Here is a 13,784-nt window from a genome sequence, read left to right as displayed (position 1 = left end):
CTCCCAACTGTTGAGCTGCTTGAGTGTGTCTTTACAACATACACAGTTAAGAAGAATTGTATATAAACTGCTTAATGAGGAGTGGTGTATTGGAAGGCTGTTCTTTCAAGTGCTGCACCACTTGTCGAAAGCTTATGGGCAAGGGAAGACAGGCATATTTTAGGAGCATTGGCTTGCCTGTAAGTGTGTGGTGTGCTCCAAAAGAAAAAAAATATGATTCCACATTAAAATATACAACTTTCATGTTGAGGTATACCATAAATCCTGTTTGAGCAGCGTATGAACTATAAAGTTATACAACTGTGTCCCAAGTACACAACCTGGCTCTTATTTCCCATTAAACACAATTTAGACCCTATATAAACCTCTAATAGATACTACCAGGTCTCCTCCAGTCTCTTCCACAGGCCGGGCTAGAGAATGTCCTATTGGTAGAGAATGGCCTGTTGGTAATAGGATTTGGCCGGTTGAGAGTGGAGGAGATCTGATCTGGGGAATGTTTTGTTCTTGGCCTCCTGGCACACAGAAGAGGGTTGGCCAATCTCCAGCTGCCAGGGGAACTGTGATTATCCCAATCAGATGCCATTTTAGTTGAGTTTTTATTCTAAGCCAGGTTTAGTCTTCTCTCCCGGATCTCACTGTTCTTCTTCATGTGACGTGCCAGTTGAGGAGAAACTCTAAACTGAGCTCTGGATCAGGTACAACCAGCACCGCCTATTTCCCACAGTCAGGCCCAGGTGGCACAGGCCAGATATCTGACACTAATCAGTCATTAAAAGTCTAACCCTACCACTCCAGTATCCATGCCCATTGTAAATATGGTTTTGGCACAGACCCAGGAACTGACCCTGTATATAGCCTACTTACTTTATTGTTTTCTAATTATTACATTTTTTTGTGTGTTTATCATTCCACTTTACTTTAGTTTATAGTATAATAGTTTTACTACTGATATGTATTACTGCATTGTTGGGAAAGAGCTTGCAAGAAAGGCATTTCACGCTACTAGTGCATGTGACTAAAACGTGAAACTAATTCTGTTCTGCCCTTGGCCAGACCAGGCCAGACCAGGCCAGACTGGGCCAGACAGCTGACAAAACTGCTGTTATGTCTTATGGAGGGATTCCAGGAACACACAAACACTAGAGAGGAGAAACAATAGAGGATTGTAAATGTCACTCCCTTTTTCAATTTCCAGATCTTTCTCTGTGCTTTATTGTTTCAGGGGGGGGTAATAACAAATGAATAGGTAAGAGACATTTTTGAGGGGTCAGATTTGAAGATGGTGGGTGATTTGAGTGAGGTAAATGATGTAGAGCCTGAGTAGGTCATGGAGAGAGGAGAGACCTGGGAAAGGTGATTGACGCTCAAATCAAAGCTCTCCCTTAGGCTTTAACCCCCCCCCAAAAAAAAAAATTGAGTTATTTTCTTTCTCTGTCTCTTTCTATCTCTTCCCATCTTCATCCTCTACTCTATGAACCTTATCTTTTTCCTGCTCATTCCAACCTTTCTCCCACTGCCTCTCTCTCTCTCTCTCTCTCTCTCTCTCTCTCTCTCTCTCTCTCTGTCTCTTTCGCTCTCTCCATCTTTCCTACTTCATCCTCTTCCTTGTCTTTCCCCTGACCTATACTATTTCCTGCCTTTTCACGTCTCTCTCTCATTCTCTCTCTGTCCCTCTGTCCTCTCCCCCTCTTCCCCCTCTACAGTAATCCCCTTCAGAGGTCCAGCAGTGTTGTGATGTTCCAGGCTTTAGTCTTCATTGGTCTTTGGCCTGTGGTAGAACAGCGTGCATCGTACCCAGGGTAAGAAAAGTACTGTTACCCAGGCGTCTGCATGTGGAGATCAGCTTTAATCCAGGGAGAGGGGTTCAGAGGGGCCGTCTTAAGCAGCACCTGTCATGGCTCAGCTCAGAACCTCAGGCCCAGGACCCAGGGGTCTGGATCCAGTGTGGATGTAGGGATGTATGTACGTATGCAGCTGTGCTGTTGTGGCTGAGTCATCTGAAACACAGCCGTCAGCAGCACACACAGGGCATTTGGCCTCTGATCTGACACACCATGATAACAACGAGCCTTCACTGTGAGGGCCAGATCTTATGATCCAGAATTATGCGGGTGATCTAGTGGCTCCAGGAATGCAGTTTGCGTAACCATGGTTAATTTCAACACTGAAGCGTTGAACGTTGAGACAATCAACAGGAGACAATCAACACACACATAGACACAGTCACACAGTCACACACACACACACACACACACACACACACACACACACACACACACACACACACACACACACACACACACACACACACACACACACACACACACACACACACACACACACACACACACACACACACACACACACACACACAGTCCCAGAGGACTTAATATTTCAGACTAACTTTCTCTCAGTCTAAACTGCTATTGTAAACATTGGGGGTTAAATGTCGACCCGAAACATGCCAGTGTTTTTTCTGTCTATCTTGAATGGAAAAATGCATGGCCCCCAGCACCTCTCCCTCAGAGCTCTGGCCTCTTGAGATAGCCAGGGATATAAAAGAGGCTGATCTGACTGGCTGATCAGTCCTGTGCTCTGGGGCCTTCAGGCCTCGAAGGGCTGTGAAAGTCCATTTATAAACCGATTGGTCCAAATAAACAGAGGAAGCGGGAGGCCGGGAGCTGCACTTTCCCACAGTTCTCCAGGAGGCCGACGTGACGCTCCTCCTGCTCCTCTGAGCTCTGCTCCATGACTGCATGGAAACTTTCAGCATTCCCACCATTACAGGCAGCAGGACCACTGGACCATGTCAACCCCAGGCAGGGCAGGCATGCAGACCAACCTGACCACTCCTGTTTACCCTGCACCAAATCACCACTCACTCATATAGTACAATGGGAAAGCTATGGGGCATGGCCATGGAGAGGCTCTCACGGTGTTACATAGATCAGGATCAGGAAGGAAGCTATCGTCCTCTCCAGGGATAAGGAAGTAATATTACATTATTTTAGATTGGAGGTGGTGGCTCTGCAAATACAATATCATATTGTAATTCATCCCTGCTCATTGTGTGCATTTTCAATCCCACTGGACTTTGAAATCATAAGCTCTCTTCATCTCTGTCAGGTAACTCCAGCCTCCAGCCTCCAGCCACCTGCTGCTGCCCAGTCCTGCAGGTCAGATCCTAGCAGGTCCACTCTGAACAACAACGCCTGCTTGAGTCCATTAGTCCAACCCAAAGCCCCAAAGCCCCTAGTCAACAAGAAACTTCTGAAAATGTCCTCAAAACTACACCTGCCATTTTTTCATTCGGTTCCAGTCCATTGAGTGCATATCCAATTTCCCTGTGTAGCATCTTGAGGCTTCAGTGTGACATTCTGTATTCTGGCTCTTTTAACAGGTTTCTCTGAGGCCTCTGGAGGTCATTGACCCTGGACGTGTGAGTGACATGAAGGAACAGTCTCCCTCTAAGAAGATTTACTGTGAATTAACGTGCTGATTTGATACTCTGTTTCATCTGCCATGTTCTGGCCTGGGCCAGCAGCACACGCTGGACTCGATGGACCTAGAGCATGGTCCTGTCCTGTACAGATGGTGGATTGCAGATTGGATTTCAGTTGGCTTTCAAAAGGCTGTGCGCTTGCAGGATATATTTCAGCGATGTCATTGGTCAACAGTCACATCTGCCAAAGATGGGCTTTTGAAGAATGCAGCTGAATCGACCCCAACGTCATCTCACGGCATCACTCTGGTTTTATACTTGACCTCTGTTCGGTTTATTAACCCATGGTTGTCATCCAACCTTCCAGGCAGCATTTACTCAATACTGTCTGGTAGACAGACATAAGATAGTTATAATAGATGTTCTTTGAGTAAAAATATCTTAAGATGAATGCACTAACTGTAGGTTGCTCTGGATAAGAGTGTCTACTAAATGACTTAACTGTAAATATAAATAGAAAATAGCACAAAATGTCTTGATGTTCAGACTGAGTACTAGAACATGATGGTGACCACTGCAGAGTGGCAGCAAGCTCAAATCAGTTAGGAGGGCAGCTGTGCTGCTAGGAGGCCATATCCAGCTGGCCTGGGCTCTGGGAACCAGAGACGGAGCAAGACTCAATTTCTGCACCAACATATACACACAGGCACATGCACACACAGGCGCGCATGAGTACACACACATGCGGTCGCATGTACTACCTCAAGCACACACACACTTGCACGTGTATACACACACACACACACAAACACACACTGAATTTCTCAAACTTCCAACTAACTCTTACCCCCTGGTTAAACTGTAATCTGTAGTTCTGTTCCAGGCCTTGCTCCAGCTTTTACAGCGTCATGTGGTTCTGGATTCCCATATTACAGAGCCACTGCATGTGGTGTGGCTTGCCTGTTTCCGTTTCCTGGAGATTAACTCTGTGTGGCTCTTTCTTTACTCTGACAGAATGAATCAATCTAATGTAAATAAGCATTCCCTCCCAACTTTCAACAAACCTATGGCCTCCCCAAAACCATAGCAGACCCCCCCCCCCGCTGAAAGTGAGAACATTTCACCAGGAGATCTAAACTTCCCCCTCTCTCTCTTCCAACAGACGCCCCTGGCTCAATGACTTTGACTTCCCACATAAGAGTGACTAAAAAAAGCATCTGCAAATTGCAACCATACGTGTTTCTGTTCCCCTGTCCTCCCCCTTCCCTCCCACACACACACACACACACACACACACACACACACTTATAAGTCTAATGGGGGCCGTAAACTCTGGGAACTGGTACAAACCCTCCACAGCCCCCTCTTTTCCCCTGGAACTCAGAGCCCTCTTGTGAAAGAGCAATTCCTATTCATTTCAGAGTTCACCTACCATTTACCTCTTATAACCATACAGTATTACTAGGAGAGTGAGCAGACATTTCTCTGTTTGAGAACGGGGACCCTGCACAGAGTTGAAGTTCTCAGTAAGAAAACAAAAATTTTGGGCAGAGAGGAGAGAAGACGGGGTGAAGCGGGGGGGACAGAGAGAAAGGGGAAAGAGAGAGGAAGAGAGTTAAGAGAGAGAGCAGAACTGGTCTGATGCAGTCGACTGAGGGAGAGCAGTACAGGCAGGCAGAGAGGAGACAGAGTCCTGGCTGGCAGTCCTGGCTGGCAGGGTTCAAGGGCCTCGTCCCTCAGGACATTTGAGCTTCTCTTCAACCCCAGAATGAAATAGATCTGCGTAGTGAGGTCACTTCCTGTGGAAGCTCTGAGTGGTGAGAACTCCAGGAACGATGTGGTGCAACACAGTTCAGGCAGCAGAGAATGGAGGGAAGTGGAATCAGTTTACTGTATAAAGAGCGGTTTTGTGTGTTGAGTAAAACTGGATGCTGCATTTAGTGGTAGCTGCGGGATAGACTGGCGAAATATGGGTTATTACTCTATGTTGTGTAAGTCGTAATTGATTTGGGAGTGTGGCTGTGGTTAGGTTTTGTAATGTAACATATCACATGTAGTTTTACTATGTACCGTTACTTGATGGATCAACAGTGCGTATCCCATCTTGCCCCTAAGAGCTTTTTTGTTGCCTCTACAAGGTTTTTTCTCATGTCTCCCTCCTCTCCCTCATCAAATAGTGCTCTGGGGAACTTGATCTCTGTGAGACACTCTAACAGATTCTCCCTCATACTCATCCCAGGCCCAGAGAGGGGAACGAGGCGGGAGATGTGTTATTGTTTCACTCCCACAGAAGCCATGCAGGCAGGCAGGCCCATTCACAGAGGCCTGTGTGATAAAAGCTTTAGTCCAGTGAGATGAGAGGATGCTGCTCCAGTCTAACGACTCTTATCTCTGCTAGCGTGTTCAGGACCCTCATCAGGGGCCTGGAAGGCGTGTGGGCAGCTCCCTGCTTCCTGCTCTGGACTTTCATGTACAGAGGGAAAGCAGACGACACAGCTGCACGCCAAAATATTTGTTTCAGACACTACAGATCCACTGAAAGAGCAGGGCTCCATGGTCTTTTGACAACAACAAAGAGCCGTATGCAGCTGTTCAGTGTGTCTGTAAAGCTATGTACCTCTGAAAACTTAGCCTAATCAACAATGTAACTCAATAGTACCCCAAATGTCAAATGACTTGGGGAAGGAGTTCCTGACAACGAAACCAACATTTTAGGGCCAGTGTGTGTCTACCACTCTGCAAGCCCAGTGTGTGTGTCGGACTCACTAGAGTATTGGACTGCTAGACCTCAGAGTGAACCACAGAGAGAGGCCATCTAGTCACCAGCATCGGCCATGATGTCTGTCACACCCCATCGCCGCTGAAAGCCCCTGTCTCGTTCGGCTGGACCTTAAAAGAACACACAATAGTTGAGCGTCGTGCTGAAACAGAAATATTTAATCATGTATGTCATGGTCCATAAGTCATTTTCGTCGGGCCCTCCGTGACCCATTCATCTTTCTGCGCCCAAGTTGTCCACGCACGCTACAATAACACACGCTACATCAACATGACATCTGAGTCCGTAAGAGAAGAAAAATGATGGCCTATTCAAATATAAAAAACGAGGTGAGTGGGGCTGTGGTGTTTTAGACGTCGAGTCCAGTCAAATAAGAATCAGACGTATTTCTTTTTAAGAGCTTTCTGGGCATGGTTCCATTTGATTTGGAGAGGTGCAGTGAATGTGGCTGACATGTACACATGGAATTGAACCGTACTGTTTTATTGTTGTACAGTTCAGTATCTAAGAGACGAGATTAGCTAATACTCATAAGTACCTTCGGTTTCCCCACTGGAGAAGTCGGTTGACTTGTGCAATAGTCAGGACAGCCGACTAGGACAACACTGACAGCACCATCGTGGTATAAAGACTAACTGTCTCGGGACCACAGATAAATACAACATCATGCATTGTGAAACGTGGCCTGGAAGAAATAGAAGAACACGGAAACGGGCTTTCACCAGACCCAATGACAGAATGAATCACTGCTTTCATTGTATTTTCATAGGGAGAAGTATCAGCTACAGCATATCAAGCCATTGAGCTTTTTCTCCCGTCTCCCAAATCAAGGCTGTCCTCCTCGCTCATTCATGTTAACAGACATCCTTTACAGTAATACATGAAGTCAGTTCTCTCACCAGACACAAAAGCCAGTGTGATGCTGTGTGTTTGTCTCTGTGTGTGTGTGTGTGTGTGTGTGTGTGCGTGCGTGCCCGTACTGTTCTATGTGAGGGTGCACGAATAAAGAGTCAGACCACTTCACCCTGTTGGCCCTGCTGTGCTCCAGAGGCTGGGAGAGCGCTGGCTGTCTCTCTCCCCAGGGTCTCTCCCACGCTGCCTGGCCTGGCCTCCCATTCCCCTGTCTGTTATTCCCCTGCTATTCCTCTGAGTGCATGAACAGAGACATAAATCACACAGCCAGGGTAGAAGGGTGGGCCAGCCTGAACAGGCAGGGACAGGTCATGCTCCCATCAGACACCCTGCTGTCTCACTGAGAGAGGTAGGGCCGATACCGACACACCTTCCCCTGGAACAGCCAGGCACAGGGACATAGGGATGACTGGGGTGCGGTCACACCCAGGATGGTCACATTAGCAAAGGGCCTTGCAGTGATTGACATACTGTATGCAGTGACTGTTCAGGCTGCTGACACACACACACACACACACACACACACACACACACACACACACACACACACACACACACACACACACACACACACACACACACACACACACACACACACACACACACACACACACACACACAAACACACACACACACACACACACACACACACACACACACACACACACACACACACACACACCCCTCCCTCCTATTCTCATCTGCCTAGAGGGCCAAGAACAACTCCACACGTCCCTCTGGGGCTTCATTAGACGGAAAAACATCAAAAGATAATAAATGAACTAACCCCAACATTTTGGTGCCTGCGTGGGAGAGTTCAGAATGCCTCAAAAATAACCTTTAGTAAGGCTGGAGGAATGAGAGGGGATGTCTTTGTCCTTTCACCATACAAGGTCTGTCCCTGATACCCCCATCTTCTCTACACCACACCCACCAAAGGGACCACTTCACTGTGGCTTCTGGACATTTTCTGTCTTGCTTTTGTGTTTCTTCTTAGTGCCGTTCTGTCACACACACACAGTCTTGTACAGCTAACCTTGTGGGAACCCATACTCTTCCCCTAACCCTAACATTAATCTTAACCCAAAAACCTAACCTTAACCCTAAACCTAACCTTAGTTACTAACCTTAACCCTTAACGTAATTCTATGCACTAATTATAACCTTACTTAACCCTAAACCAACTAGAAATAGCATTTGACCTTGTGGGAACTAAAAACATGTCCCCAGTTGCTAATAAAAAGAATAAGGACTTCTGGTCCCCACATGAATAGCTAAACACACACACACACACACACACACACACACACACACACACACACACACACACACACACACACACACACACACACACACACACACACACACACACACACACACACACACACACACACACACACACACACACACACACACACACACACACACACACACACACACACACTGAGAGGCAGGGAGTTGTGGTGCAGTGCATTAGGGCTGTAGCATAACAGAGACTGTGTGGTGATCATGCTTTTTTTGGGCTCTTTGTTCTGGGTCTCTGTGGATGAAGTGGCTCCTGGCAGTCTGATCATCAGATGGAGCATGGCCCTGCTTCCACATGTTCACAACGTATGACTAACACACACTTGCATGCAGGGACACAGGCACAGACACACAGGCAGACAATCAGTGAGACAGAAGGACAGTCACAGATTATAACCAACAATTATAACCAGTTTGTCTTAATAGTAGGTGTATAGTAGCTTTTTTATGCCCCTGGAAATAACCTTGGAGGCATGAAGACAGCATTATCCTCTTAGTAAAGCAGAATGACATCCGTACTCACTGGTTAATGGCCAGTGGTAAGGCAGCACCCAACATTTCCCACTGACCCCCTTCAAACAGAAGAGAGACACGGAGACGGAAACACATTCACACACAGGGACAAGCATCAGACAACCTTGCTTTCTTCAGTCAGTGCATAATGTACTTCACTGTAGCCTGGTTAGCACCCCCAACAACATGAATCAGTGTTTTAGTGCACACAGACACAACACAGAGACTAACAAGGCTGTCTGCAGCAGGCCTAGCCCAGTGTGTGTGTGTGTGTGTGTGTACATGTGTGTGGACAACACCCACCCAGTCGCCCGCCCTGCTCTCTGTGATTCAGTCAAGACCTAGTAGGCTGTGTGTCTGACGTCAGCACTACCACAACCATCACCAGCCCCGCTTAATTCATCTGTTTGTTTGTCACTGCCAAAGCCTGCTAGATACAGGAGACGTTGAGAAGAAAAGGAAAGCCAACGGAGAGAGAGAGTGTTGAGCACCAACGGAATGAGTTCCCTGGCTGTTGAAGAGAGTCAGGCAGGATAATCCTGTGTTGCTGGCTTTGTGGACCCCTGGACATTTGGAAGTGCTGGCACGTAGAACCAGCTGTCAATCTGCAAATCTATGGGAGATCTGTGTTGAGTTTGCGTGAGGCGACTCTGCCAGACCAGAAAGAGGGAGAGAAAAACAGAGGGAAGTGAAGAAAAAGAGAGAAAGGGAGGTGAAGCCAGTACTTTTGTCTGTGTGTTTGAGCAGTGAGGAGCGGGGCCTGTGTTTCTGGCCTCGGGTGTGAATGAGGAGGTTGTTTTTGATGTCATGAGATCTCCATGTCCCAGAGTATCAAAGATTCTGTGAGCCAACACTGTGACAGTAGAGAGAGAGAGTGTATCTGGCTGTCTGTCTGTCTGTCTGTCTGTCTGTCTGTCTGTCTGTCTGTCTGTCTGTGTGAGCCAACACTGACAGTAGAGAGAGAGAGAGTGTATCTGTCTGTCTGTGTGAGTCAACACTGTGACAGTAGAGAGAGAGAGAGTGTGTGTCTGTCTGTCTGTCTGTCTGTCTGTCTGTCTGTCTGTCTGTCTGTCTGCCTGTCTGTCTGTCTGTCTGTCTGTCTGTCTGTCTGTCTGTCTGTCTGCCTGTCTGTCTGTCTGTCTGTGTGAGCCAACACTGACAGTAGAGAGAGAGAGTGTATCTGTCTGTCCTTCTGTCTGTCAGTCTATCTGTGTGTGTGTGTGTGTGTGTGTGTGTGTGTGTGTGTGTGTGTGTGTGTGTGTGTGTGTGTGTGTGTGAACGAGCATACAGTGCATCTAGATCTAATTTTATATCACCCAGAAGCCTAGTAGATGTTACAGGGAGATGACATATAGTGCATTCGGAGAGTATTCAGACCATTTTAAAAATGTTGTTACGTTACAGCCTTATTCTAAAATTGATAAAATATTCCCCCCCCCCACATCAATCTAAACACAATACCCCATACTGACAAAGTGAAAACAGATTTTTAGAAATTTTTGTAAATGTATTAGTTTTTTACAATCACTTTGGCACTAATTTCGGCACCTCATTTTTCAAAACTCTAGACACAAAGCTCACAACCAATGATCAAAATGTACATTTTTAAAAACTCTAACACTTTTTCCAATTGCTTGGATACAATACACATAAAGCTAAGATCATTTGTTCATTGAACTAAAATCACCTGTTCAAAATGACACCACTTAACATCAAAGTATTACCATTTCAAAATGCAATTCACACATTACATCTGAGATGACTGTCGATTCATTTCATTACAATGATCTAACTATCAATTGATACAACTGCTCAAAATGATAAGTAACTGTTGCATTACTCTTAATGCATAGTTTTGTGGAAACTGACAAACAATATTCCATGTTTAAATCATGAAAGTTTCAGGATAACGAGATCCATTGACACCAATTATCGTGGAACATGAACCAATTGGTCTACATTATCTATGGATGTAATATTTCATCATCATTCTTTATCAGACACTGTCTCTATGGTCCCATGTACCACTTTTCCAGACCATGTTTTCGGATTTGACATTACTGTACACTCACCGGCCATTTTATTAGGTACACCTATCTAGTACTGGGTAGGACCCCCTTTTGCCTCCACAACAGCCTGAATTATTCACGTTGTTGTACTTTAAGAGATGCCCTTCTGCACACCACTGTTTTAAACAGCTGTTATTTGAGCATTTGTGGCCTTTCTGTTAGCTTGAATGAGTCTGGACATTCTCCTCTGACCTCTCTCAGTAACAAGGTGTTTTTGCCCACAGAACTGCCCCTCACTGAATGTGTTTTGTTTATCGCACCATTCTCTGTAAAATCTAGAGACTGTAGTGCATAAAAATCCCAGGAAGGCAGCTGTTTCTGAGATGCTGGAATCACCATGTGTGGCATCAACAATCATACCACGGTCAAAGTTGCTTAGATTACGCATCTTGCCCGTTCTAATGTTAGGTCGAACAACAACTAAAGCTCTCTACTCTATATACTCTATATATTGAGTTGCAGGCAGCCACATGATTCGCTGTTCAAATATAACCTTCCTTGATAGGCTAAATCAGGTCTGTAGAGCTGATTGCATGACCTATGTCATTGTGTGGGATAATGTCAGGTTCCACCATGCTCAAATGGTGCAAGCATGGTTTCAGGCCCATCCACAATTTACCACCCTGTACTTACCCCCATACTCTCCTTTCCTAAAAACCCGATTGAGGAAGTTTTCTCCACATGGAGGTGGAAGGTATATGATAGGCGCCCTCACGAACAAGCCGCCCTTCTCCAGGCCATGGATGACGCATGCAATGACATCACGGCAGACCAGTGTCAGGCCTGGATTCGCCTGAAGTTTCTTCCCAAGATGTTTGGCTAATGAAAACATCCATTGTGATGTGGATGAGAACCTATGGCCAAATCCACAAGACAGGGTTGAGGGATATATAGAAGTACAGTAATCAATATTTTGTTTTTCTTTTTACAGTAAGCCAGGTGAGGAACACTGCAGTGATGTTTTACAGTAAGCCAGGTGAGGAACACTGCAGTGATGTTTTACAGTAAGCCAGGTGAGGAACACTGCAGTGATGTTTTACAGTAAGCCAGGTGAGGAACACTGCAGTGATGTTTTACAGTAAGCCAGGTGAGGAACACTGCAGTTGAGGTTGCTGTAGTTTCTTTTTTTGTAGCTAATTATTTTTGCTTTTGATTCAAAGAAACCTATGAGTGATTTTATTGTATTTCATCAATACATTTCAGATTTTGTTCAATGATTCCACTGTGTCTGTAGTATTCTCTTTACTAGTCCTTTTACATTGATGTTGTCACGCCCACCTTAGAGAGCTTTTTATGTCTCTATTTTGGTTTGGTCAGGGTGTGATTTTTCTATGTGTTGTATTTCTTTGTTTTGGCCGGGTATGGTTCTCAATCAGGGACAGCTGTCTATCGTTGTCTCTGATTGGGAACCATACTTAGGTAACTTTTTCCCACCTATGTTTTGTGGGTAGTTGTTTTCTGTTTAGTGTTCTGCACCTGACAGGACTGTTTCGGTTTTGTTTCTCATTTTGTTCAGTGTTCAGTTTGAAATAAAATCATGAACACTTACCACGCTGCGCTTTGGTCCGATCCTTCATGCAATGACGACCGTTACAGATGTATTTAGGTGTAGTACCATAATCAAACATGTATCACATATTTTGTACTACAATATTTAATGATTGTACAAACAACTACACAGTGAAACTATCGGTATCTTGTGTGTGGGTGATCTAAATGAATGTTCCTATGGTATTTCATGATAAATGAATTATTTGAACCAATCATTCTGCAAGTGCAAGGTTTCTTTAAAGATATGAATGCACAATGCAATGTTTTGAACATTTGACAGCCTGTGTTACAAGTGATGACCGTTTTGAGTTTTGTGTCTAGAGTTTTCAAAAATGACCACAAGGTTCTGAAATTAGTGCCAAATGAATTGTAAAAAACTGTACAAATGCAAAACAGAAAAACCTTATTTATATGATCATTCAGGCCCTTTGCTATGAGACTCGAAAATGAGCTGAGGTGTATCCTGTTTCAATGTATCATGTTTCCACAACTTGATTGGAGTCCACCTGTGGTAAATTCATTTGATTGTGTCAAGGCACAGATCTGGGGAAGAGTACCAAAGCAATTCTGCAGCATTGATGGTCCCCAAGAACACGGTGGCCTCCATTCTTAAATGGAAGAAGTTTGAAACCACCAAGACTCTTCCAAGAGCTGGCCGCCCGGCCAAACTGAGCAATCAGGGGAGAAGGGCCTTAGTCAGGGAGGTAACCAAGAAACCGATGGTCACGCTGATAGAGCTCCAGAGTTCCTCTGTGGAGATGGGAGAACCTTCCAGAAGGACAATCATCTCTGCAGCACTCTACCAATCAGGCTTTTTTGGTAGAGTGGCCAGACAGAAGCCACTCCTCACTAAAAGGCACATGACAGCCCGCTTGGAGTTTGCCAAAAGGCACCTAAAGGACTCAGACCATGAGAAACAAGATTCTCTGGTCTGATAAAACCAAGACTGAACCTTTTGGCCTGAATGTCAAGCATCACGTCTGGAGGAAACCTGGCACCATCCCTACGGTGTAGCATGGTGGTGCAGCATCATGCTGTAAGGATGTTTTTCAGTTTCAGGGACTGGGAGACTAGTCAGGATCGAGGGAAAGATGAACAGAGCAAAGTACAGAGAGATCCTTGATGAAAACCTGCTCCAGAGCATTCAGGACCTCAGACTAGGGCGAAGGTTCACCTTCTAACAGGACAATGACCTGAAGCACACAGCCAA

The sequence above is a fragment of the Oncorhynchus clarkii genome, chromosome 12 (genome assembly GCF_045791955.1).
Source record: "Oncorhynchus clarkii lewisi isolate Uvic-CL-2024 chromosome 12, UVic_Ocla_1.0, whole genome shotgun sequence".
NCBI lineage: Eukaryota > Metazoa > Chordata > Actinopteri > Salmoniformes > Salmonidae > Oncorhynchus > Oncorhynchus clarkii.
Note: the sequence above shows the minus strand (reverse complement) of the source record.